Raw genomic sequence first — 27,536 nt, forward strand, 5'->3', positions numbered from 1 at the left:
GCATAATAATTAAAATAATTATAAGTGACAACTGAAACTTTGAAATGTGCTTATCGTAATTTTTTTGTATTATTTGATCAGCCAAATAACAGGAGAAATAAAAATGTAAACACCTATGATAATATTCTCTGTGAAGGAATATGAATTTAGAATTTGTATACAGATCCTTGAGTCCTGATAACATTTTGCTTTTCCTTTCGTGATTGCTACTCCTACTGGTATGTCAAGTAATATTTTTGCCAGTAGTTTTTCCACCATGTGCTGTATCAAGTGTTATGAAGGTTAAGCAATAAATATTTTATTTACTTTGTATAATATTTTAAGAAGATGTATTTGCATTGCATATTGTTATAGTATTTTTTCTTCGTGAAAATAAATATGGATTGAATTGAGATGGACTTACTGATTTCAACGGTGATCCAAATTCTTCTCTAGAACTCGGCACAAGTTATTGACTACAGCTGGTTCTAGATTGGCAGAATCCACACCACACTGATGAAGTTGTGGCACTTATGTATCAAAAGAAGCCACTTACTCCAGCCACATCCTTGGTCTCTGCAGTAGCCTGCAAGAAAACAGTTACAGAAAACGTTGGGCTAATGATAACATTAGAAAGAATAGATGTTAATATTAAATTTTTATGAAGGATTATTCGTCTCACTGCTCTACTCTCATGATTTTCGATGAGTAGATTGTAATAATTAACGGAAATTGAGATTCTGATGAGATTAAGTATATTTATTGATTTACAGAGCATTGATTCTGGAGAATTGGATTATTATAGATAATTTTTTGGGCTTTTTCAAGCTCACACTCATCTTCACGCATCTTACTAAAAAATGTTTTCCTCCACCTACTGGTTGAAGTACTTACTTTACTTCCTGAAACATAATACCAAAGAGTCACTTTTTTGCTCTTGGTAGTAAAAAACAGAAGAACACCCCAGGGAGGAAAAGTGACTCCATTTAAATAACATGGGAAGCATCTCTATTTTAAAAACTTACATTGTAATAGGTAAGAAGGTCTAAGCTCAGATGAGGAAGCATATAGAGTAGTCAGTCATTGAGCCAACTAAATTCAATACCTCAACCAGATTTTATCAACATATGAAATATATGTTTGTATGCTAAAATTATTACAAACTTTATATCACTATACTAAAAAAATGTACAAATATTTTTTATATTCCATGCTATTCAGAATACCAGTCAACGAATATTCCTTATTAACTAATTAAATTTGAAACGGGAACTTCATCATAGCTGTAGTTGTGGCGGCCATTGTTGTTACAACTTTTGCCGACAGATAGCGCTGTGATTACAAGCCAGCTGTTTCTGTTTACTTTTTAGATTATGTTGTAACACATTGTTTGGTACGTTTTTAAAAATTATTTTATTTGCAGTTTTTATAAAAATGTGGGTGGAGGAAAAATGTTGTGTATATCACGAGTGGAAAATGCTTTTTCTCCCCCAGGAAATGTGTTGCCTCAAACTTTTCCCTCAGGGAGAAAAAACAGCACTTTTCACTCTAGCTATACAAATAACTATTATATTACATCTATATAAAATTGTAAGTGGAAGTGAATAAAAACTCTTGTTAGATTTCATCTGCCATCCATTCTTCACTTAAGCTTCTTTGTAGTAGTCGCGCTGGCAGTGTTTGAATCTTGGCGCGCTTCCGCTGCCAACTTTACTTTAATTTGCTGACTTGTCGGTTGCTCTTGTTTTTCGTCATTCTTTCCTCATTTATAGCTTTAGAATACATGCATATTTTTTAAAGATTTTCGTCGATTGTCCTAATTATGTTGTTTTCAGGTCTAAACTTTTTAAGCTTGTTTTTTTTGGTTCTGCGTCATACAACACAGCTTTACCCCCTGCTTCGTCTCGTATACGTCGTTCGTTTCTTCACTCCAACTCGCTTTTGTCCAGAGATTATGTAGCTCTGCATTCTTCAAGTTTTGAAACCGTTCTTTTGCACTCAATCTCAATTTTCAGATCACTTTTCAAATGTTATAAAGTGTCTACAATCAAGTCAACAATCAATCTTGAGTTTTAAACTTCGAAGTCTCAAATTCTCATAACTTTCAATTCAGTGCATTGCAACCACACGTTTTCATGTCTACGGCACTTTGAAGCTGCTAATCTTACATTGAGCTAAGTATTTTGTATTAATTTACCTTTTCTTTTACATATACGTACTATCTACTGTTTTTGATTTTCGAAATAGTTAACCTAAAAATCAGATTTTATTGACCATTTATTCATTAGGCCATTTTCATTGTCATTTTGAAATTTAGCAACTTGTTTCACATTGCCATTCACTGGCTCAAACCTGAATTATCATGTATTTTGTATATTTTGTGTCACAGTCAAATCTGTCAATCAAAATTGGGCTGCTGCTATCAACTGTCTTGTAGTCAGCAAAATAGCATTAAGTCTACCTCCATATGATTTGGATATTGGTAAATTTAACATCCCTACTGAACTTACATTAGCTGATCCACACTTCCATCAGTCTAAAGGGATAGATTTGTAATTAGGAGCATCAGTGTTTGCCGAAATCATGACTTGTGGCCAACTCACTTTGGATCCCTCATTAACCATTCTTCAAAACACCCGGTTGGGTTGAATTGTTTTTGGTGCATTTCAACTTCCATTACCTGTCCCTCGTTCTAATCATGTCAATTACAACTTTATTTCTAGTAGTGAGATTTCCAACCAATTGAAACAATTCTGGCAGATTGAAGAACTGTCTCAACCTGCTCCGCTCCTCCATCTCCTGAAACGGTCAGGGTTGAAAAGCATTATGTTGAAACCACTATTCGTGGTGATGATGGCCGATTTATTGTATCATTGCCCCAAAAAGACAATTTTTCTGATTTGGGTCAATCCCAATTTCAAGCCAAAAAAACGCTTCGATTCATTGGAAACCAAGCTTTCTAAGAATCCTGAATTGAAATCTCAGTACACTGTATTCATGCAGGAATATCAAGAGTTAGGACACATGAGTTCTGTTGACCCTCCTGCTCCCAGTGAGAAGACTTACTACATTCCGCATCATGCAGTATTCAAGCCCGATTCTACCACCACTAAATTCCGCATAGTATTTGATGCCAGTGCAAAAACCAACACAGGTGTGTCATTAAATGAATTACTCTTTAAGGGTCCTAATGTTCAGCCAGACTTATTTGACATTGTATTACGTTTTCGTATTCATAAAGTTGCTTTCACTGCAGACATTGCAAAAATGTATCGCCAAGTGCTCCTCAATCCCAGTGATAGAAATCTTCACAGAATATTTTGGCGTAATGACCCATCCCTACCTCTACAAGAATTTTGTCTAAATACTGTCATCTATGGCACCGCTCCTGCCGCATTTTTGGCTACACATACATTGAACAAGCTTGCAGAATTAGAAGCTGATCCCAATTCAGATGTCTTTCAATCTCTTCACAGGGATTTTTACGTGGATGACTGTATATCAGGAAGTGTCAATGTAGAACATGCTACATTTCTAGCTCATGAATTAATAGCACTTCTTCAAAAGGGTTGTTTTGAACTTCGTAAATTTTGTTCTTGTTCAACTGATCTAATCAATTCTATCCCATCACACTTAATAGAATCTTCTGAAATTTCACCAGTCTCAAATGCCAACAGTGGCATTAGTAAGGCACTAGGCCTGTTTTGGAATTCCACTACAGATGAATTATCAATCGACTCCAACGTCATTGAGGAATTGAAGAAAACCTCTCACTAAATGAGAAATCTTATCAGTCATTGCAAGCATTTATGATCCACTGGGGCTGGTCAATCCAGTTGTTGTTCTTCCCAAAATCCTGCTGCAAAAGTTGTGGTTGTTGAAGTTGGATTGGGATGATAAGTTGCCTTCTGATATCCTAAATCAATGGTTAAGTACTTTTCGTCAGCTCCCTGACATCACAAAAATTTCAATTCCCTGTTGTGTATTATTTGCTAATGAAGCCACAATTATTGAATTGCATGGATTTTCAGACGCCAGTTCTGTGGCTTATGGAGCCTGTGACTACGTGCGATCGATCTCTAATGAAATTCAAACTAGGCTAATCTGTTCTAAATCTCGTGTAGCACCCTTGAAAATTTTGACTATTCCAAGATTGGAACTCCAAGCTGCATTGCTACTTGCACGTCTTATCAATCATGTTCTAGTAGCCTTTAAACAATTCAATGTCATTATCAATAAGGTCTTTCTGTGGTCAGATTCCACTACAGTCTGTAGTTGGATCTGTGAGTTGCCTGAGCGCAAAGATATTTTTGTAGCTGTTCGTATTGCTGAAATTCAGGAGACAACTGCACAGTTCACTTGGAATCATGTGAGATCAAAGGATAATCCTGCAGATATCATTTCACGGGGCTCAGTTCCTTCAGAGCTCTGCAAAAGTAACCTATGGTGGCATGGGCCAGCCTGGTTGTCTGAGCCAAATTCACTCTGGGATTCCTTTTCCACAAACTTCATTGTCTCCACTAGCCTTAATGTATTTGCAAATAGTATATCTGATTCTATATTATCTAATCTGACTGGTCGCATTTCTAACCCCAATAAAGTGATTCGCGTTGTTGCATATATTTTGCGCTTCATTCATAATTGCAACCACCCCAGTGATAAGCATTCTGGTGAGCTTTTGGTGTCCAAGATTCAGGATGGTGAAATCCAGCTTCTTAAAGCTATTCAAGAAGAGGCATTCATTTATGAGCTTCAGCGTTTGCATCAAAACTTGGAGTTGGATGCTAGGAGTATTTATACATAGTGATGGTCTGTTACGTGTTGGTGGCAGTTTATTACATTCAGATGTACCATTTGATTTTCAACACCAAATACTGTTACCCAAAAAGCATAAATTTACTAAAGCTTTGATTTTTTCTATTCATCAAAAATTGTCTCATGCTGGTGTACAAGCCACCACGGCATCCATTCGTCAACGTTTCTGGATATTGTCCACAAGATGTGTCATCAAGGATACACTTGTATCAAATGCTTCAGATTTTCACAGATTAAAGCAGAGCAGATTATGGGTCAACTCCCTGCCGCTCGTGTGAATATCAGTTCTCCATTTTTGAATGTAGGTGTTGATTATATGGGTCCATTTAGTCTTCGTCTAGGTGGCCCCAAATCACGCACATTTTCCAAAGCTCATATAGCTTTGTTTATTTGTATGGCAACTCGCGCCGTTCACTTGGAAGTGGTAACTGAGCTGTCTACAAAATCATTTCTCGCTGCTCTTTCCAGGTTTGTTTCCATAAGAGGCATTCCTAACTCGATTTACTCTGATAATGGCACTGCATTTGTTGGAGCAAACAGTGAATTACAACAGCTCTACAATTTTCTAGCCGATTCTCAAAATCAAGAAGCTATTCAGCGATCTGCTTCCAACTTACGCATTCAGTGGAATTTCATTCCACCCCATGCCCCGCACTTTGGTGGACTGTGGGAGCGCTCTATTCGTAGCTTTAAAAACATTTTCAAAGTTGTAACATTGAAACAAATTCTCAATTTTGAGGAAATGTACACTCTCAGCACTCAAATTGGAGCTATTCTAAATTCAAGGCCTGTTGTTCCACTTTCTGAAGACCCCCATGATCTGGCCTATCTATCACCTGGACATTTTCTCATTGGTCGACCACTTAATGCCCTTCCAGTCAAAACAATCAACTCAAAACACATTAATCATATTCATCGTTGGAACAGAATTAATGACATGAATAAGCAATTGTGGGAACGATGGTCACATGAGTACCTTGTGACTCTTCAGAAGAAACACAAATGGACATCTTCCTCAGATAATATTAAAATTGGCACTTTGGTTCTGTTGAAAGACCCTGGCACTTCCCCAGCCGCTTGGAGGCTTGGCCGTATAACAAATGTTGTGAGTGGCTCTGATGGTAAGGTCAGAGTGATCTCTGTGTTCACTGAGTCAGGAGTCTATGAACGCGCTATTTCTAGTGTGGCTCCACTTCCATTTGATGATGAAATGGACAACACACTAATCTAACATATTTTTTATTTTTCATTTGTTGGAAAATTCACAAATTTCCCAACAGGGCTCAGTCTATGTTAGATTTCGTCTGCCGTCCATTCTTCACTTAAGCTTCTTTGTAGTAGTCGCGCTGGCAGTGTTTGAATCTTGGTGCGCTTCCGCTGCCAACTTTACTTTAATCAGCTGACTTGTCAGTCGCTCTTGTTTTTCGTCATTCTTTCCTCATTTATAGCTTTAGAATACATAGCATATTTTTTAAAGATTTTCATCGATTGTCCTAATTATGTTGTTTTCAGGTCTAAACTTTTTAAGCTTGTTTTTTTTGGTTCTGCGTCGTACAACACAGCTTTACCCCCTGCTTCATCTCTCATAAACATTGTTCGTTTCTTCGCTCCAACTCGCTTTTGTCCAGAGATTATGTAGCTCTGCATTCTTCAAGTTTTGAAACCGTTCTTTTGCACTCAATCTCAATTTTCAGATCACTTTTCAAATGTTATAAAGTGTCTACATTCAAGTCAACAATCAATCTTGAGTTTTAAACTTCGAAGTCTCAAATTCTCATAACTTTCAATTCAGTGCATTGCAACCACACGTTTTCATTTCTACTCAAGTGTTTTTCCAAGTTACTTTGGACTCAGGTTTTTATGGATTTCAATCAAATTGCATCTCTCAAACATTCGTTCTGCAATTCTAACTCACTTTTTACAAATTTGAGTTGTGCTCCAAGTTCTTCACATAAGATTGTCTCGCTGTTGCATCACGTTGCACTGTGACTTTACTGCGTCATAGCTGTTAGCGACTAATAGCCACATTGTTGCCGCTTTTCTTCCCTTGGAATGACTTCATCATTTTGGATCCTCGCTCAACTCCATGTTTCTCTTGATTCTTGAGAACATTTGCTCCTCCAGTAGTCCTGCCTCTGCTGCAGCTTCCCATCGACATGTCCGGGCCTGGACATGTCCTATCTCTTGGCACTTTGAAGCTGCTAATCTTACATTGAGCTAAGTATTTTGTATTAATTTACCTTTTCTTTTACATATACGTACTATCTACTGTTTTTGATTTTCAAAATAGTTAACCTAAAAATCAGATTTTATTGACCATTTATTCATTAGGCCATTTTCATTGTCATTTTGAAATTTAGCAACTTGTTTCACATTGCCATTCACTGGCTTAAACCTGAATTATCATGTATTTTGTACACCAAATTTTGTGATCTTTTCAATTATCTTTCATTCTAGTCAAATTTATTACAATTTGACTTTTGATTACAATTTTCAGCTTCAATTATTGTGATTCTTAGTTCCATTCCCTTGTTTGGATTTGTAAGAATATTTTTTACAATTTTCAGCTCCAATTATTGTGATTCTTAGTTCCATTCCCTTGTTTGGATTCGTAAGAATTTTTATCATAAATGTTAACGTTTGGCAATTCCAAGCCTTTTTTTTACAAACTCTAGTTAATCAATTCAATTTTAACAGCCTAAATCAATTTGTTCTTAAGTCTATTCTCCAATCTGGACTCACAGGAATTTTTGTAACATTACATAATTATTATCTTTAGTATCTCAGCATTCAAATATTACATCTAACTTTGAAGATTAATTCAAGTTTTACAATTAGATTTGATTCAATTATACTTTCATTAACTGCACTATAAGTCATAACTGCATTATAAGTCATTTTCAAGATTGTATTATCAGTATTGTATTTCTCGTTGAAATTGCATTCCAGTAACATCACTTATATAAATTTTATTAGAAGGTTTTCACACTCAATCTTTTTAATATTTTCTAATACTATAGTTTTCATCTATTTTATTTGAAATTTTGCTTACTTGTAACTACAACTCAGAAGTATTAAGAAACTTTAGCATCACATTGATTGGTGATTGCTTACATGTAAAAAACATCACATTTTAAAGTGTAGATATTAATTTTTTGGAATTTCATCAATTGCATTATTATTGTCATTCATTCTTGACTCAGTATATGTTTACTTGCACTTCTAGAACTTTTGTATGTTCAAGTTTAATCTTGCACCAATCTTTGATTTATCAAAATATAATCTTGTATGATTATAAACCTATTGTTCTCATTTGGCATTGACCTTTCCTAGTATTCATATTTTAATTAATTTTCCCTAAGCTATCTAGCTACCAGTAACTTTAATGATCGTTTTGCATTAAATTTCTGATCAATTTTGAATGTACAACAAATATTTGAAACTTTATGTATGATTGGGTTAGATTCAGAAATAACACTCTTAGTTCTTTCATTAATTTATTACCAAAGTCCACTGCTCTTTTCATCCAGATCATACAACTCTGATAAATAGTGCACCTGCACAGCTATAGCCGATTACATAAATTGTAGATGACATGTACGAATTGGAATAAATAAATGGATAGGAGAGAAGAGTAGACACATAGGTAGAGTTCAATAAAATGAGCTAATCACATATGCAAAAGCTTTCAATCGAAGACGATATTTGAATTTATTTTTTTAATATTGCTACAATACTGATTGTCTCTTAATGATTTGCAGATATCATTCCTACATAATATTTATGACAAACCATGAACAGAATGCAATCATACAGAGAGGAATCCTTCCTTTCTAACCAATGTACAAGAAAAACTGTAAATAATATACAGTGCACCAAGACATTTTTACATTCCTTGCCCTATTACCATAGGTAAGGAAAATATTGCTTTCCAAAAAAAATAAGGTACCCTAATTTCATGTTTTCTATACGTTTCATTACTTTCCTTGCCCTATTACCATAGGAAAGTATTGCTTTCCGAAAAAAATTAAGGTAACCCAATTTCTAAATTTCTATACGTTTCAAGGTCCCCAGAGTCCAAAAAAGTGGTTTTTGGGTATTGGTCTGTATGTGTGTGTGTGTGTGTGTGTGTGTGTGTGTGTGTGTATGAGTTTATGTGCGTCTGTGTACACGATATCTCATCTCCCAATTTACGGAATGCCTTGAAATTTGGAACGTAAGGTCCTTACAATATAGGGATCCGACACAAACAAATTCGATCAAATGCGATTCAAGATGGCGGCTAAAATGGCAAAAATGTTTTCAAAAACAGCGTTTTTCGCGATTTTCTCGAAAACGGCTCCAACGATTTTGATTTAAGTTATACCTGAAATAGTCATCGATAAGCTCTATCAACTGCCACAGGTCCCATATTTGTAAAAATGCCAGGAGTTCCGCCCCATGTATGCTAAGTTTGATTTGAGATTCTTGATTATCAAGCTTCAGATACAATTTAAACAAAAAAATTCGAGTGGAATAGATTGAGCATGAGAATCTCTACAATTAATGTTCAGTAACATTTTCACCTAAAATTAAAAATAAACTCGAAAATCGAGAAAATGTGATTATCCAAATGCAAATTATTGGCAACTGTTGATTCTATTGAATGATTCACTATGAAGAGATAGCAGACCTCGTGTGTCTCCAGCGTTATTACCCTGTCACCAGCTGGCTCTAATCTTTGAATAGTAGACTTGAGTCTTGAGATGCGCGGGAACACTACCGTAGCGTCAGGTGATCAATTTTCATAACGGCAAGGAAAGTTGAATGAGTGCGCCACACCAGATTTGTATGTCTGTATTTCTAATATAAAAAATGCAGATCTGTGCATGCGCAGTGAATACTTTGGGATCTGCGCATGGGTAGTACAAACATTTAAGATTGCACATGCATAGTAGATGGATTTAGATTTAGGCATGTGCAGTAGATAGTTTTAGATTTGCGCATGCGCGAGTAGATGCGCACTGCCCGGAATCATCTCTTGTGTGATCGATAACAATGCAACTATGTATCAACTTAATATGTTTATTTTCGTTCAAGAAATTATTTTTAAATTTTGTTTATTATGTAACAAAGTAATTCACTACTGTTGGACAAAGTTTCGTTTCTCAACTGTAGTTGTCTCAACTATGAGAAGTTGTATTTGCATTGCATACTGTTATAGTATTTTTTTCGTGAAAATAAATATGGATTGAATTGAGATGCACTCACTGATTTCAACGGTGATCCAAATTCTTTTCTAGAACTCGGCACAAGTTATTGACTACAGCTGGTTCTAGATTGGCAGAATCCACACCACACTGATGAAGTTGTGGCACTTATGTATCAAAAGAAGCCACTTACTCCAGCCACATCCTTGGTCTCTGCAGTAGCCTGCAAGAAAACAGTTACAGAAAACGTTGGGCTAATGATAACATTAGAAAGAATAGATGTTGATATTACATTGTTATGAAGGATTATTCATTTGTCTCACTGCTCTACTCTCATGATTTTCGATGAGTAGATTATAATAATTAATGGAAATTGAGATTCTTATGAGATTAAGTATTTTTATTGATTTACAGAGCATTGATTCTGGAGAATTGGATTATTATAGATAATTTTTTGGGCTTTTTCAAGCTCACACTCATCTTACGCATCTTACTAAAAAATGTTTTCCTCCACCTACTGTTTAAAGTTCTTACTTTACTCCCTGAAACATAATACTAAAGCGTCACTTTTTCGCTCTCAGTTGTAACAAACAGAAGAACACCCTAGGGAGAAAAAGTGATTCCATTTAAATAACATGGGAAGCATCTCTATTTTAAAAACTTACATTGTAATAGGTAAGAAGGTATAAGCTCAGATGAGGAAGCATATAGAGTAGTCAGTCATTGAGCCAACTAAATTCAATACCTCAACCAGATTTTATCAACATATGAAATATATGTTTGTATGCTAAAATTATTACAAACTTTATATCACTATACTAAAAAAATGTACAAATATTTTTTATATTCCATGCTATTCAAAATACCAGCCAACGAATATTCCTTATTAAGTAATAAAATTTGAAATGGGAACTTCGTCATAGCTGTAGTTGTGGCGGCCATTGTTGTTACAACTTTTGCTGACAGATAAGCTGTCGGCGGAGAACTGTGATTACAAGCCAGCTGTTTCTGTTTACTTTTTAGATTATGTTGTAACACATTGTGTGGTACGTTTTTAAAATTTTTTATTTGCAGTTTTTATAAAAATGTAGGTGGAGGAAAAATGTTGTGTATATCACGAGTAGAAAATGCTTTTTCTCCCCCAGGAAAATTGTTGCCTCAAACTTTTCCCTCAGGGAGAAAAAACATAAACTAATAATCAAACACAAACTAACACAATAATAACACATAATCTAACACAAACTAATAATCAGCAACGGAATATTTAACATTTATTAAGTGGTTCATGAAGTCAAGGACCGAGCTAATTCGTCTCAAGAAATATTGATAGCCATTTATTATCATCATTGATGTACCTAACATAATATTAAAGAATGAATTATAGTATAATATTTCCATCAGTAAATCTGATGGATGTAATAATTAATTGAAAAGTTCAAAATCGATAAGGATATTTTATACAATAGAAGAGAAATCAATGATTGGTAAATAATTGCACTCACCGATATTTGGGGTTTGAAGTATTCTGTACTAGAGAGAAGCTTCTTCCATTTTCAATTCGGCAAAATACCTGCGAAACAAACTCCAAAATTAGTTATAGAAGTTGATGATTGTGATTAAATCTGAGAAAAGTAGCAGAGAGTCAAATAATACCTCAGAATATTATATATGTATGACCATTGAATATTCTATTCTATATGACCAAACGCCAATGTAGAAAAGATATACAGTATTGTATATCTACAAGTATTGAAGATGTCTAAGCTCACAATCAATGTTGATAGAAAGGCTAAACTAGTTAACAAACCTGGGAAAAATAAATCCGATGTGAATCAAAGTTATTTAACAATAGGTGAAACCTTGAAAACCTTGCAACTATGGGAGATCTCATCAGAGAGTGATTGAGATGACGTGAGGACCTGAGGACGACCTAGCAGCAACTGACAGAGCAGCAACTGAGAAGGGCGCAGGTATTGTTTACTATAGCATGGTGCCACGTGCCACAGGATTAATAACCATGGTAACGCACTGTTGCTAGGGAAATTCATCTCGGTGAGATCAATAAATCACAGACATCCAATTGGGGATGGAGATGGAAGGGGATGGATGTGTGCAGGTATAATGTTTGATGAAGCGCGCATGCGTTTTCAAAAGAGTTTGCCTAGTAACGGACCAACTGACGTCAGAGCGGTTTCTGTAGAAACAGTCGCTTGGCAACGAATCATCCAGCAACCAATCAATACTTCATTTTCATGTAGATAGATGGATGCGTATGTAGAGTACCTCTCGATGGGGAAATTCTTATTGCCCCAATAATTCTTATTATAGTCAGTTTCTATTGCAATTTTTTCATAAAGCCGCGCTATGGTAACTGAACTTCTGTCCAATTATTGTTAAACGACGATCTGGCAACGTTATGGAGCTACAAAAGGATAGCGCTATCTGCTTTGTCGAATGATAGACAAGGATAGCAACACCAATGTTAAATCAAACACTGTCATTATAATGTGGACCTCATTATAACAGCACTATTCAGAGCTGGAGGAGATCACACATATAATTCATTATCGAAATGGACAACAAAATTCAACCCAATAATATGATACAAATTAATTACAGGAGTTTCGATGCTCAAAATGAGGAATAATCATTCAACCTGGAAGAAAAGCAAAATTTATTGAAATGATGTGAAGTTAGGAAACGATAGAGCTATCTGCTTTGTCTAATGACAGACAAGGATAGCAAGGCTGTGCAAAGGCTAAAAATAAACTTTCTACTGGTAATATTTTTCAAAGTTTTTCTATTTGTATATCATCAAGCTATCAAAATGAAAACGTTTTCTCAGGAAAACATGTTTTTTGATCATTACTTTTTGAGATATGAGCGCCTAAATTTCAAATGTTTGGGACAGAACAATTCAAATTCAGTAAGAGATAAATCCATGGGATTCAGAGGATAAATTCTTCGTGGTATTAATGACTGAATAAAAGAGAAATGTTTTAAAAATATTAATTTTTGAGAAAGTTATTTAATTTACTGAAAATGATCATAAATAACTAAGAAAAAGTTATTTTTGGTAAAGTGAATAACTTTATAAAAAATTGATATTTTCAGGAAATTTTTGTTTTATTCAATCATCAATGTCATGAAAAATTTATCCACTAAATCTCATGGATTTATCTCTTATCGAATTTTAAATGTTCAGTCCCAAAAATTTGAGCTTTAGGCTCTCATATCTCAAAAAGTAATGATAGGAAAAAAAAGGTTTCTTGAGAAAACTTTTTCATTTTGATAGCTTGATGATATACAAATCGAAAAACTATGAAAAATATCATCAGTAGAAAGTTTATTTGTAGCCTTTGCACAGCCTTAATCAGGTGCTGACTATATAATGTGAATCTCACTATGGACAGAAGCAGACGCGTTTCCATGACAACGCTCGCAACAGGCGCGTGCGCCCAACAGGTCACTTGTTGCGTTGCTAGGGAACTCATCCCCAAGTAATCGATTAAATGATACAGCGTTGCTAACAACCCGTTTCCTTGGTGACCTAAGGGGTCTCCTGTTGCGTTGTTAACACAAAATAATTTCAATAGACATGCGCATAACCAAACTTGATGGAGGGTCGGTCACCCAGTGGGGTAGGGTGACTTCAGCGCTCCAGTGGGAGTTTTGCCAATTACAATGACAAAATTCCTGATTCAAAATTCTAAAATTATTGATCAATTGTTCTAAATAATAATAGCATATTGTCATTTAAAAGCAAAAACCTAACCCCTAACTTTTCCACAACCTAACCCTCAACTGACTTCTCCCTAACCTTAAAAAGTGTAATCTTAACCTTATTAAATATGATACAGTGTTTTGTCAACTATGGTACAGTTACAAAATTTTAAAATGATTGTCAATATTACTAGAATAATGCCAAGATAATTGATCCATAAGAATATTGACAAACTAAACAATAACCTTCAAAACTTTCCCTAGCCTTATTAACAGCCAAACCTCCCTTTAGCCCTTGGCTCATTGCAAGCTGGAGGCCACTACTTGAATCACAGCTCATTAAACCATGAGGATAAGTACTATCGAAAAACAAATATAATGTATCATCACAGTACTACTAAGGAAGATGTATAACAGACAAATTTGAAAGAAACTCACAGGAAAATTGCAGGAATTGTGACTTCAGTTAGGAGGTGCTCTCTGAAAGTGGACCGTTTCCAAGCAGCAGCAAGCAGCTAGTGAGCTGGTGAGATGAGAAATTGAGAAAACGCCCGCCCTACCTGTTGCGTAACCATAGAAACGCGCACAGTCGCTAGGGAAACTCATCTCGAAAGATCAATAAATCACCACACCGTCACGTACTTGCAATACATTTATGAGCGCATGTGCAAAATCACTTATTGATTAATAGGACCGTTGCTGAGGCTTTTAGTTGCGTCACTCTTTGAGTCTTTGGTACGGCAGTTGACAAAAGCAAAGAAACCAATCTTCTCAAACATCCGCGGTCACAATCAGAGCACACCTGGCATCATTAAAATATTCGCAGACAGCAACGGGAGAGGAATAATTCTATGCTATATTCTATCATAAGTTATGAAGGCCAAAAACTGAGATAAATAATAGATTACAATAGTGTTAACAATAGCAATTTCCTGAAAAATCATAGCGTGCAGTGTTTGCTGTTTTCCACAGTTAATATTCTCCAAGCCAGGTTGATAATATACCTACAGTTGAGGCAAATGAATATGATCAAAAAATTGTATATGATCAAAAAATTGTATATGATCAAAAAATTATACATTGGGCTTGTTGAGTTGGAACTTTCTATGATTCTCTCTGTAAAGTAGCTTATCTTCCATTCTTACTAGTTGAATCTACATATCTAAACAGTCCAATATGAAAGTTCAGTAGATTCTAATGATGAAAGCCATGCAAACATACAAATTAAGGAAGAGTAAGCATGCATAAAAAGTAGGAAAGTCATGAAAGTGTTTTACATTCTACCCTCGTAATCACAAGTTGATCATGTAGGATAGAAAATATTGAACATTCAATATTGAAAACCAGATGTACGGTCCATTGGAGATGGAAAATAGCAAAGTAGCCTACCGTAAAAGAATAATTGAAAGATGATCCATCATCTTCTATTATTTGTTAACACATCGATTCTTCAACTCCACTCGCGTCTTGTCATTCATTACACAAGGGCCTTAATAGGAACTTTATAAATGGAAGTAAAGCATGAGCAGAATCATACTGGAATTGCAAGGTTGGCAGAAGCTTTTCTTGATGTCAATTAATGTTGATTGATATTGATTTTGATTCGGGCACCAAAAGAATAGATCAATTTCTATTTATATGTTGAAGCATTCAAATTAAATCTATTGAACTAGATTTATGACTTGGCATTTACAGATTTAATTGGGCACAGATTTATTATTTGAAAAATGTACCTGATTATCAATGTTATAGTTTCTAGTTCCATTCTAGTTCATTGTGATCGTTGAAGGGTTGAAGTGAGTAAGTTCAAGTGAATTCTAGTACAAGTATTTTGTGGTTATAATGGGCTCTTCTTTATTTTGTATCGAAGTTTTGCTCCAGTGGAGAAAATTGAAAATGTTGGGTTTACATTTTATAAGCTTTAAAGTTAAAGTAATATGAATTAATTCATATTAAAATTAAGTCCAGTATTAATTGATGTTGTATTTCATTGTATCGCTTGGTATCAATGTTACATGCACTGTTTACAATTCATCACTATTCTCTCAAGAGTTAGTTTGTTATTAATTTCATGATCTGAAAATTCAAATTTAAATGCTATTTGGATGACGTTCACATTCCATTGGTTTTTTACAATATTTTTTACATTTAAGAGTCAAGAAATTTAATCCATTTGGAAGTGAAAGGAAATCACAGTGCAATTTGAACAGTGGATAGTCACTTTGGAATTCAGTTGCTCAATTCATTTTTCGGCTTGATATTATAAATTTTAATTTGAGTTGATCAGAAATTTGCATTATATAATGTTTATATTTCAGTTTGACTAATCTCTTATCACAGTCTCGCTTTCATTTATAAACATGATAATCCTAAATAAGTTGATTACCTTAAGAATGTAACTTATCTTACGTCGAACTATGTACAATACAAACAATTTTCATTAAATTACTATTATGATGATCATTGGAATTTCTGCCTGTGATTGAGAAAAAGTCATTTTGAGAGTCTTGAAATTCGTACCTAGAAAAAGTTGCATTATTACTAGAAATTTTGTTATTTGTAATATTTATTATAGGTACTGTACATTCCTTTTTGTGATTATAGACATTAACTACTTTATTCTAAATCACGATAAAAAATAGGGAAGGGTTATCCCCATCTCACAATTTCCCTATAGTTGAAAAATTAAATTTACATAGCATCAATTTGAAAGCTCTGATAATAATGATTGTGAACGGATCTGCAATTCAAGCTTGGTATTGACTGTTCGTGTTCAGTGAGAATAGATAGCTTCAGAATAATTTGTTCTCACTATATGTGATAATATTGGTAATATTTGGTTAATAATTAAATTATTTAAACCGAATGAGCAACAAATCAATCTACTTTCAGCTTGAAAATTTTCAACTTATCAGGAGTACAGTGTTATCATAATCATAGGTAGGCCTATCCTTTTATTTTCTTTGTTCACATGATCTGACGATATTCATTCCATTAGCAAGTGTTTGAATTATAAAGAGTAATCAAACAAGAAAAAACACAAAAAACTATGAGAAGAAATTGCTGTAATCAACTTGGTTGAATCTCGAAAATTTTAATATTCAGAATTTAGAGTATTGAAAAATGAAAAATCATTCAGATTCAGCGCATGTCAAAACAATAGACAACATTGATTGTTTCGAACGCCATAGTGTAAATGAGATGCAACTTAGAAAGCAGTACTATTTTACTGTTTATTTTGGTGAAGAGAGTCAGCCGCGCCGTACCGCGTTGCTTGTTTCCCCTTCCTTAGCGTCTAATCGAGTCGTAATTACATAACAATATACATCAATGGATTTGCAATGAAAGTGGCTTCATTAATTATTTGGCTCATTTTTCTTTAAAATTACTTGCTTCAAAGTTAATCGGAGAAAACAAAAAATCAAATTGAAAAACCCCTAAATTTTTATATACATAATTATCATTTTATCAAGGAAACTGTTTGTTTTATCGAGAAAATGAATACGACTAATATTGTAGTCTATAATGTAACTAATCGAATGAAATATGATAGATTTTATTTCGATCAATGGTTACAGAGATAAATGATTTCCTGTTTACTGTTTACTATGGCGAAGAGAGTCAGCCGTGCCATACCGCGTCAGCTGTTTCCACTTCCACGGCGTCAAATCGAATCGCAAATACATAACAATATACATCAATGGGTTTGCAATGAGAGTGGCTACATTAATTATTTGACTCATTTTTCTTTAAAATTACTTGCTTCGAAGTAAATCGAAGAAAACAAAAAAATCAAATCGCAAACCACCTAAATTTTTACATATATATTATTTTATCTAGAAAACTGTTCGGTTTATTGAAAAAATGAATATAACTAATATTGTAGTCCATTATGTAACGAATCGAATGACATATAATAGAACTATTTCCGATCAATGGTTACAGAGATATTTCCTGTGTTTACCTGCATTTTTCATGTTTTAGGGTGGGACTTTTGGGAGAATGACCCTCTGATTTTTAATGAAAGTGGCTACATTAAGTATTCGTATTATTTTTCTTTCAAATCACTTGCTTCGAAGTTAATTGAAGAAAACAAAAAAATCAATTCACAAACCCCCTAAATTTTCACATATATATTATTTTATTAAGAATACTGTTTATTTTATTGAAAAAATGAATAAAACTATTATTGTAGTCCATAATGTAACGAATTAAATGAGGTATAATAGAACTGTCTCCGATCAATGGTTACAGAGATAATTGATTTCTCGTGGCTACATGTATTTTTCAACTTCAAGGGGTGCTAGGGGGGAAAGCTCCAAGGGGATTTCTTGGGACTTTTGGGAGAATGACCATCTGGGAGGGTTCTATCGATGGTGAGAGATTCAGCTTTTATTTAATTTTCGGATCGAAAAAACCTTTATTGACTGGGCTAAGACATCATGAATATAGATAATGAAAATGATTCACATTCTAAGAGCTCGTTGTCGGCTCTAAATCGAAAACTAAAACCAAATATGCATAGATAAATGAATAATTTTAATGAATGAATTTATTTTGCCAAAAAAAAAACAAAATACAAAAAAGCTTTAAAAATAAATATAAGTATATGCTACTGCACTTTAACTAAGATACATACAGGGTGGGTGAAAAGTCCGAGAACGGCTTAATATCTCATACACAAAGGTAATTTGATGGTGAGTGTGATTGGGGATCCTACTCAACCTTTGTGTATGAGATATTAAGCCGTTCTCGGACTTTTCACCCACCCTGTATATAAAAATTGAGGAAATGTTAATTTATTTTATTAGAAATAATAATGAAATGATATCCTTATTCATGATGTTATAAATAATAGTTATTAAATGAAGATTCAATTTATGCTCACATGCATGTAGTACAGTAGGTGTGGAAAAAACACCGGCAGAAGGAAGATTCCTTGTGCGCCAACGTGAGTTGTAAAATCAGCTTAATCATAGTAATATATAAACTTGAATTTATTTGAAAGATATTTGACAAAAATAATAATAATATTTTTCGTTAATTTTAAATTGTAGTGCCATTTTTTTAATTTAGAATATTCATTTTATTAATCTGTATTATTTTATGGTAAATAAATGAATTTGAATAATGAAGCTTGTACAGATTTACACGGTCATGAGGCATTCAAAAATGGGAAAATTTCAAAATGTAGATGGAAGAGTTTTAAGGGCTTGATGGGCGTTCCCTGCGGACAATGGCGCGATGGAGATTGGCCTGGAGACAATGGTTGCCAGAGCAACCTCTCCCACGAGCATGAGCTTCAGAGGCATGCGTCAACCGGCAGAGGAAGTTGGCAATGATCAGTCAGTCATTCATTGCCGACTTTCCTCTGCCGGCTGACGTGACGCATGTTCCCTCGCACCTGGTCGTTTGAACATAGGGGCATTTTTCAGCATATCAGGTAGAATCAGAAATTGAATTTTTGATCCCCTGATATATATGCTCGTATTGTGTTACTCTGACAAAGCGATAAGTAACTGAACAAGCCGACATTTCACAGTTCATGTTGTCTTCTGCCTCTATTGTTTCACCTCGCCAGTTACGACTTCACAAGTCACAATGTGACCCTCTGCTTCATTTAAAGAATTTTTTTTGAATTCCAATAAATTGGTATTCCAATAAAACATTTATATGAAGCTGAGGGTCACATAGAGACTTGTGAAGTCGTCTGGCGAGGTAAAATAATAGAAGCTGAAGACAATATGAACTCTGGAATGTCATCTTATTCAGTTACTTATAGCTGTGTCAGAGTTACTCAATTCGAGCATATATATTAGAGGAACAAAAATTAAATTTCTTATTCTAACTGATATGCTGAATAATGCCCCGATGTTTAAACGACCAGGTGCGAAAAGACATGCTTTAGCCGGCAGAGTAAAGTCGGCAATAAAAAGAGCTCATGCACGAGGGAGAGGTGGACAGGCCTTCTCTGGCGGCCACCGTCCCCAGGGCAGAGGAGGATGCCAGGGGGACGAGGAGGCAGTTCTAGAGGAGGCGGAGGACGAGGAGGTGGGGAAGGTCCATCATGCCATGATACTGAGAGCAGCCTACATACTATTACACTTCCGTGCTGCTTTTGTCATTATTTGTTGGAGATCAAGATATTTGTTCAATCAAGATAAAAGTAACCAAATAAAATGAGGAAAAAGAGCTACGAGCTACGAATGAGGAGGTGGAGAAGGTCGTTAAAACTCTTCCATCTACATTTTGAAATTTTCCCATTTTTGTAAACCTCATGACTGGGTAAACCTATTTGAGCTCATTGACGGCAAATATCGATAGTATACATTCATATTTATACATTATGTCAACCGTGAAAAAAGAAAGTTGACATAAAATGTCAACCACGGTTAATGCCAACGCACAGTCAAGCAAAGGTTTCAAGGGATGCTTTATGGTCTATCTCAGTTGAGCCAGGTACTGGATACCAAATTAAGTAAAAGAATACATCGTGCATATGCACAGTCAGTGATACAGTATGGTATCATTATCTGGGGAGGGGTATCACTTGCTAGCCATGAGCCTCTTGCTGTTACTCAGCGCACCATTATTAAGAAAATCCTAAAAAGGAACCCAGGTTTCCCTAGTAGCTGTTGTTCTCATATTCCCTGTGCTCAGTTTAATGTGAAAAACGCCGCTAACACTGACTGTGCATATGCACGATATACCCTTTTACTTAAGGATGTGCAAAGGATAAAAATAAACTTTCAAAATAAAAAAGTTTTCTCAGAAAAACATTTTTTTCCGACTATTGCTTTTTGAGATATGAGCGCCTTAACTTTAAATTTTTGGGACAGAACATTTCAAGTTCGGTAAGAGATAAATCCATGAGATTCAGAGGATAAATTCTTCATGGTATTGTTGATTTGATAAAACAAAAATGTTTCGAAAATATTAATTTTTGAGAAAGTTATTCAATTTACTAAAAATTACTCAAAAAAAGTTATTTTTAGTAAATTGAATAACTTTATCAAAAATTGATATTTTCAGGAAATTTCTGTTTCATTCAATCATCATTACCATAAAGAATTTATCCACTAAATTTCATGGATTCATCTCTTACCGTATTTGAAATGTTCTGTCCCAAAAATTTGAACTTTAGGCGCTCATATCTCAAAAAGTAATGATCGGAAAAAAAACTTTCCTGAGAGAACTTTTTTCATTTTGATAGCTTGATGATACACAAATCGAAAAACTATGAAAAATATCACCAGAAGAAAGTTTTTTTAGCCTTTGCACAGCCTTAATCTGGTATCCAGTACTTGGCTCAACTGAGATAGACCATAAAGTATTTTTGAATCCCTCGGCAGCATCCCTCGAAACCTTTGCTTGACATACTGTATACATATTAATATTATACTAATGGTATTTGCCGGCAATGAAGCTCTTACAGGTTTACTGTGTAGAACTAGTGAGATAGACCATACAGCATCCTTTGAAACCTTTGCTTGACATAATGTATAAATATGAATGTATACTAACGATATTTGCCGTCAATGAAGCTCAAATAGGTTTACACAGTTATGAGGTATACAAAAATGGGAAAATTTCAAAATGTGGATGGAAGAGTTTTAACAACCTTCTCCACCTCCTCATTCGTAGCTCGTAGCTCTTTCTTCTCATTTGGTCACTTTTATCTTGATTAAACAAATATCTTGATCTCCAACAAATAGTGACAAAAGCAGCACGGATAAGTTATGTTAACTTACTATATCTATTATTTTGCTTATAACTATTCTAATCTTCATTTCCTTTCATTTTACTACTATCTCTGCTTCTAGGAGCTATTCCATTCCACTTTTCAATGTTGCTACAATAAAAAAATAGTACCTAATGTAATATTCACCTTTTCATTCATTATTTTATTGCAACTGAAGTATTTTGTCCAAACTTGTAATTTCATGTGGAAATAAATTGAATTGAATTAAATTCAAGTCACACTGGCGCACAAGGAATCTTCATTTTGCCGGTGTTTTTGCCTTATCTACTATACTCGTAGGAGCATAACAACAATCATAGAATACTTATGATAATTAATCTTCATTTTTTAATTATTATCTCTAATGTTATAAATATAAGGATATTATTTCATTATTTCCAATGAAATAGATTAGCAGTTCCTGTATTTTTATGTATGTGCTTTAGTTTAGATCAGTAGCATATTTTTATTTCTTTTTCGTATTTTGTTTACGACAAATAAATAAATTCTTTAATTAAATAAATTATTTGGTTTAGATCGCAGTTCAGTTACCACACAACAGTTTTATGAAAAACATAACAGTAAAAACGGCAGTTTGTAATACAATTTTCCCGTCGAGAGGTACTCTACATACGCATCCATCTATCTACATGAGAATGAATTATTGATTGGTTGTTGGATGATGATTCGTTGCCAAGCGACTGTTGCTACAGAAACCGCTCTGACGTCAGCTGGTCCGTTACCACGGAAACTTATTTTGAAAACGCAAACGCATGCGTTTCATCCCCAGTTGGATGTCCGTGATTTATTGATCTCTTCGAGATGAATGTCCCTAGCAACAGTCCGTTACTATGGTTTTTAATCCTGTGACACGTGGCACCATGCTACAGTAAACAATACCTGCGCCCTTCTCAGTTGCTCGTCTGTGATTTATTGATCTAGACAGGCGAAAGGGAGAGAGTCGAAAACGAAACGGAGAGAGTCGAAAACGCTGTTTTCCTGTCTTTCTCCACTGCTGTATAATGGGGACCTCACTGTATTGGTTGAAAGCATTTTGAACAATCCTTTCAATTTTACAACCTATATATAGTTCGATTTTGAACTAAAGTCGAACCTCTCTATAGCGAACCTCCACTTAACGAAATCCTACAACGAATTTTTACCTCGTCTCTTGACATTTTAAAGTTTTGGCTGCTTATTTACCTCTACTTAACGAATTTCGGACCTCTCAACAACAAAGTTTTCTCTTCACTTCAAAATACAAAATGTAGTGTGTATAGGAAGCAGACGATCATTTTCAAGGGATTGTTTAGATTCAGCAGAAAGGTCAATAGACTCAAAATAATGGAAATTCAGGTAGGCAGAAGATAGGGTGGTAGGCAGTCAATAGAGGTTGAAACACATGTCGGAAATTGAATGCAAGTTACTGGAAATGTAGAATTCCAAGAACTTGCCATTCGTAGACCAGGCAGGTGAACGATTGGACTTTCTTATCCTTGCTTTTGCCACACATTTCAATAATATTATAGAACTCGCCATTTATGAATGAAGGGACGGGAATGCTGGATTTCCCCATCCTCCCACCATTTGCTTTTGTCTCAAATTTCAATTTTGTAAAATGTGTGACATTTCACAAAATGTCACTATCTACGTTCCCGATGTTATGTTCTTTGTACCATATTCATTTAATTACCGCCCGTGATATATTATAAGATCCATAAGATCATACCAGTTTTCTTGACAGAACAACCTCTCAATAACGAATACCTCTCAGCAGCGATTTTTTTTCTCGGGATACCGACTTCGTTATACAGAGGTTCAACTGTATTTCTAACGACACTACAGTCAATTTGACTATTATTGAATTATTAACAAGCAGTTCGTCATGAACAGTAAAATAGATGACTATATGTATAGCGTAAATTCAGTTTCAATCGAATTATTACAATATATGTACATCAAATTTATTATTTTCTTTCAACAAATACACTCACACGATAAACTGACTCATGAAACAACCGGTAAAGTGTAATATGTAGCATAAGTACATATTTTCAGCTGAAAATACCCTCAAAAATTAACGTATACATTTTTATAATTTGTTTGCTGTAAAGATACACTGACATGATGATGAATAAAAATAGCTTCACTAAAAAATGTTGTATGGTTGCTTATGTCACAGTGAGCACAATTTTCTGTAATTTTTTCGCTTGATATTTCAACACCATATTCAACTGATAAGGACGGTATCTTATAATAAAGGCATGTAGAATCTTTGAATTCAATACTGGTGTAAAACAAGGTGATGGATTGTCGGCACTACTATTCAATGTTGCATTAGTGTAATTGCCGTTATTGACAAAACAGGCAACATTTATCATAAAATGTATCAACTATGAATAATGTATTTATAATGTATCATTTATCAATGTATCATTGCTTATGCCAATGATGTAGCCGTAATTGCCAGAAGAAAATATTTTCTCCAGGACACGTATGAATTGCTTGAAAGAAAGGCAGGAAAATACATGAAAATGCTGAGATATCAAGTCAATATTGAAGAGTTCCACAGAGTCTAAGGATTGATAATAGTTTGTCGGACAGGGTGATACATTTTAGTTAACTTTGTTATAGTTCAGACATTGTGTTACTTGTAAATATTTGAAAAACACTTACTTTTCTTGGAGACTTGAGGAATGCATTTCACTCTTGAAGAGGAGTTTCATCAGCCTCTTCAGAAGTGAAATGCATTCCTCAATACTCCAACAAAAGTAAGTGTTTTTTACTTTCCTTGCCCTATTACCTAGGTAAGGAAAGTATTGCTTTCCAAAAAAATTTAAGGTACCCTAATTTCATGTTTTCTATAAGTTTAAAGGTCCCCTTAGTCCAAAAACATGATTTTTGGGTGTTGGTCTGTGTGTGTGTATGTGTGTGTGTGTCTGTGAACACGATAACTCCATTCCTAATTAACCGATTGACTTGAAATTTTTAACTTAAGGTCCTTATACCATGAGGATCCGACAATAAGAAATTCAATAAAATTAAATTCAAAATGGCGGATAATGGCTAAAAAAACCATGTTTTTCACGGTTATCTCGAAAACGGCTCTAACGATTTTCTTCAAATTTATACCCTAGATAGCTATTCATAAGCCCTATTAACTGACATGGGTCTCATTTCTGGGAAAATTGTTGGAGCTCCGTAATATTCTTGAGAAGAATGAATTTTGTTAAATTTCTATCACGATTTTCTCAAAAATGACTTGACCGATTTTTTTCAAATTCATACTCTGTATAGTTAGTTATATATCAGCTCTATTAACTGACATGAGTCTCCTCCCTGAGAAATTAACAGGGGGTCCACCTCATCCTTGAGAAATTTACTCCTCAAATTTCATAATTCAAACAAAGGAAAATGTACTCTGAACACAATAACAATAGTATAATCGCAGTTTTAATTATTTAGCCGCCAATCGGCATAATGTTATTCCCTAAATTATCCTCGTTAATGTGGCTTATAGATCAATGAGCAAGGAAAGTTGTGTGAGTATACAACACCAGATTTTTTCAAATATTTACAAGTAACACAGTGTCAGAACTACAACGGAGTTATTATATAGTGTTTCGTCATGGAAAGCAACATCACATTTTAGTCATCTGGGTATTGTATTGATAATCAAAATATGATGAGTATCAGTATGAAGAATAGAATATATTCAAGAAATAGAGAAAGAAAAGGTTCATAAGTAAAAAAAAACTCAGATTTATGAAACCCTTATAAGACCTGTTGTTACCTATGGCTCTGAATCGTGGGCATTGACCACGAAAGACAGTCATAATTTGAGTGTATTTGAACGAAAGGTGCTTATAAAAGTTTACATTTATTTTAAAGATGATGGAAAGTGGAGGAGATCAAATTCTGAACTTGAAACTCAGTTAAGAGGCCATAGTATAGCATGCTTTATAAAGGCACAGAGACTATGATGGTTCGGATATATTTACAGTATGAAAGAAACAGAATGTCAAAAGTAGTGCTCAAAGAAAAACTTCACTCCAGAAGGAAATGGGAAGAGAAGATCAGAGATTATTTATTAAGGTTGGGTTATACAGAATGGATAAGTTTGATTGATTGAAGACAGAGGTTTGGAGGAATTCTGTGAAGGAAGCCAAAGCCCACACTGGGCTGTAGAGCTATAGAAAATAAATTAATAATAGGATAGAAAAATTGACGGTCGATTTTTATGATAAGATACTGTCAATGATTTCTTGAACATTGAATTAAACTATCTGTTGTATCTGTTGTTGGTTGTCCATCTTGTTTTCACTATTATTATTACTATTGTATTTTAATATTACTTTAATTCACCAATGACGCATAATCACGTCTGAACTACTGGACTGATTAAGTTGAAATTTCGTAGATAGATTCTTAATATACCCAGCATACTTATAGGCCTGATTTAAATTCTTCAAGATTACAGTAGGTCAAGTTTCCAATTTGTCAAGCACACCAAAGAATGTGAGTGTTTTTTCACTTTAAATTTATATTAAAATACAATAATAATAATAATAATAATAATAATAATAATAATAATAATAAATAAATTTATTTCCTTTAAAAAATACATTCAAGCAATTAAAACATAAAAATTAAAAAATATCTACAATACAATAGGCTTATACAACCAGCCCATACTAGACTTATTAGAATACTAATGTTAAATTTCATTAGTGATATAAGTGCCCATTCATTAGTGATGATGCCCTGATCAAATTCTCAAACGCGGTTTCGGATCGTTTGAACAAAGGAAAGAAAACCCTAGCTATCTTCCTGGACCTAGCAAAAGCTTATGACACTGTGTCTCATGATAAGTTATTGGACAAATTAGAGTGGGTTGGCATAAGAGGATTACCTTTGAAATTGTTCAAGAGCTACTTGTCAAATAGAGCACAGATTTTATCACTCGATGACTCAGTAAGTGAAATACCTCTCTCATGCTATGGTCTCCTTCAAGGCACTGTCTTATCACCTATCCTCTTCCTGTTATATGTGAATGAAGTACTAAGATTAGAGTTGAATGGAGAGGAAGTATATTCATTCGCAGATGACACAGTGTTGTTGTATGGGGGTGAAACATGGAAGAGACCTATGAGACGGCCTCTAAAGGCGCCTCTACACTAAAAAGATGGCTGGATTTCAACTCCCTTAGTTTAAATATTAAAAAAACAAAGTATATTGCTTTTTCAAGGAGTATTGCTGGAAGAGAAGAAACGAACTGTGTACTTAAACTGCACATTAATTGTGAGAATTTTGACAATAATTTAGCTGCATGTAACTGCCCTGAAATAGAAAAATACCAGCCACATCAAATACCTAGGTATAGTTATTGATGAAGGATTTAAATGGAAAAGACACATTGATTATTTGTGTGAGCGATTAAAGTTTGTATCCTATAACTTATATAAATTGCGGTCCATACTCCAGATTCCAATGTTAAAAATGGTTTACTTTGCAATTGTACAGTCCCTACTGCAATATGGATTAGTGTTTTTTTTTTTTGTTTTTTTTTTTAGATTACGTCCTAAAGACTCCAGTCATGGAGTATAAGACAAGTAATGTTATTACATAATAATTCTAACACTAAGTAGTTCAACCTAGTTTAGGTTTGAAAGGAATTCTTGTACACTATAAAAAGCTTTATCAACTAAATATTTTTTCATTTGTTTTTTGAAAATCTTCAAATCATCATTACTTTTCAAGATTTGAGGTAGCTTGTTATAAAATTTCCTACCAATATAATCTGGTTTTTGTTCAAATAACCTACTATTGTGTTTGGGGGGGAGCATTCAACTCTCATCTATTAGCTCTATTTGTAATACAAAAAATGATTATAAAAACAATACTAAAAAGACCCATGATATACCCTTCTATTCAAGCCTTCAATGAAATTAAAGTGATAACAATCCTCCGCCAGCTGTATGTATTGAACGTCTTCAAATACTTTCAGAGTAACAAAAATATATTTTTTAAATAAATAATGAACATCAACGAACCAGATACAATATAAATAAATATAAATGTTATGATTC

At 34.2% G+C, this 27,536-nt stretch overlaps 1 long non-coding RNA gene across 3 annotated transcripts in view; it reads right to left on the reverse strand.

The window, feature by feature from the left end:
• The window catches only part of LOC120354881, a 31,842-nt gene that overhangs the window by 2,445 nt on the left and 1,861 nt on the right, over positions 1 to 27,536 (reverse strand). The window contains exons 1-4 of one of the 3 annotated variants that reach the window (XR_005573273.1): positions 14,145 to 14,423; positions 11,486 to 11,553; positions 10,045 to 10,206; positions 404 to 565 (exon numbers count right to left, since the gene is read on the reverse strand). This is a non-coding gene — a long non-coding RNA (uncharacterized LOC120354881). Of the gene's footprint in view, positions 1 to 403; positions 566 to 10,044; positions 10,207 to 11,485; positions 11,554 to 11,790; positions 11,810 to 14,144; positions 14,424 to 27,536 lie in introns of those variants that run through there. The other 2 variants (XR_005573275.1, XR_005573274.1) reach the window with 2 other exon arrangements.

Source organism: Nilaparvata lugens, chromosome X, assembly GCF_014356525.2.
Source record: "Nilaparvata lugens isolate BPH chromosome X, ASM1435652v1, whole genome shotgun sequence".
Classification (NCBI taxonomy): Eukaryota; Metazoa; Arthropoda; class Insecta; order Hemiptera; family Delphacidae; genus Nilaparvata; species Nilaparvata lugens.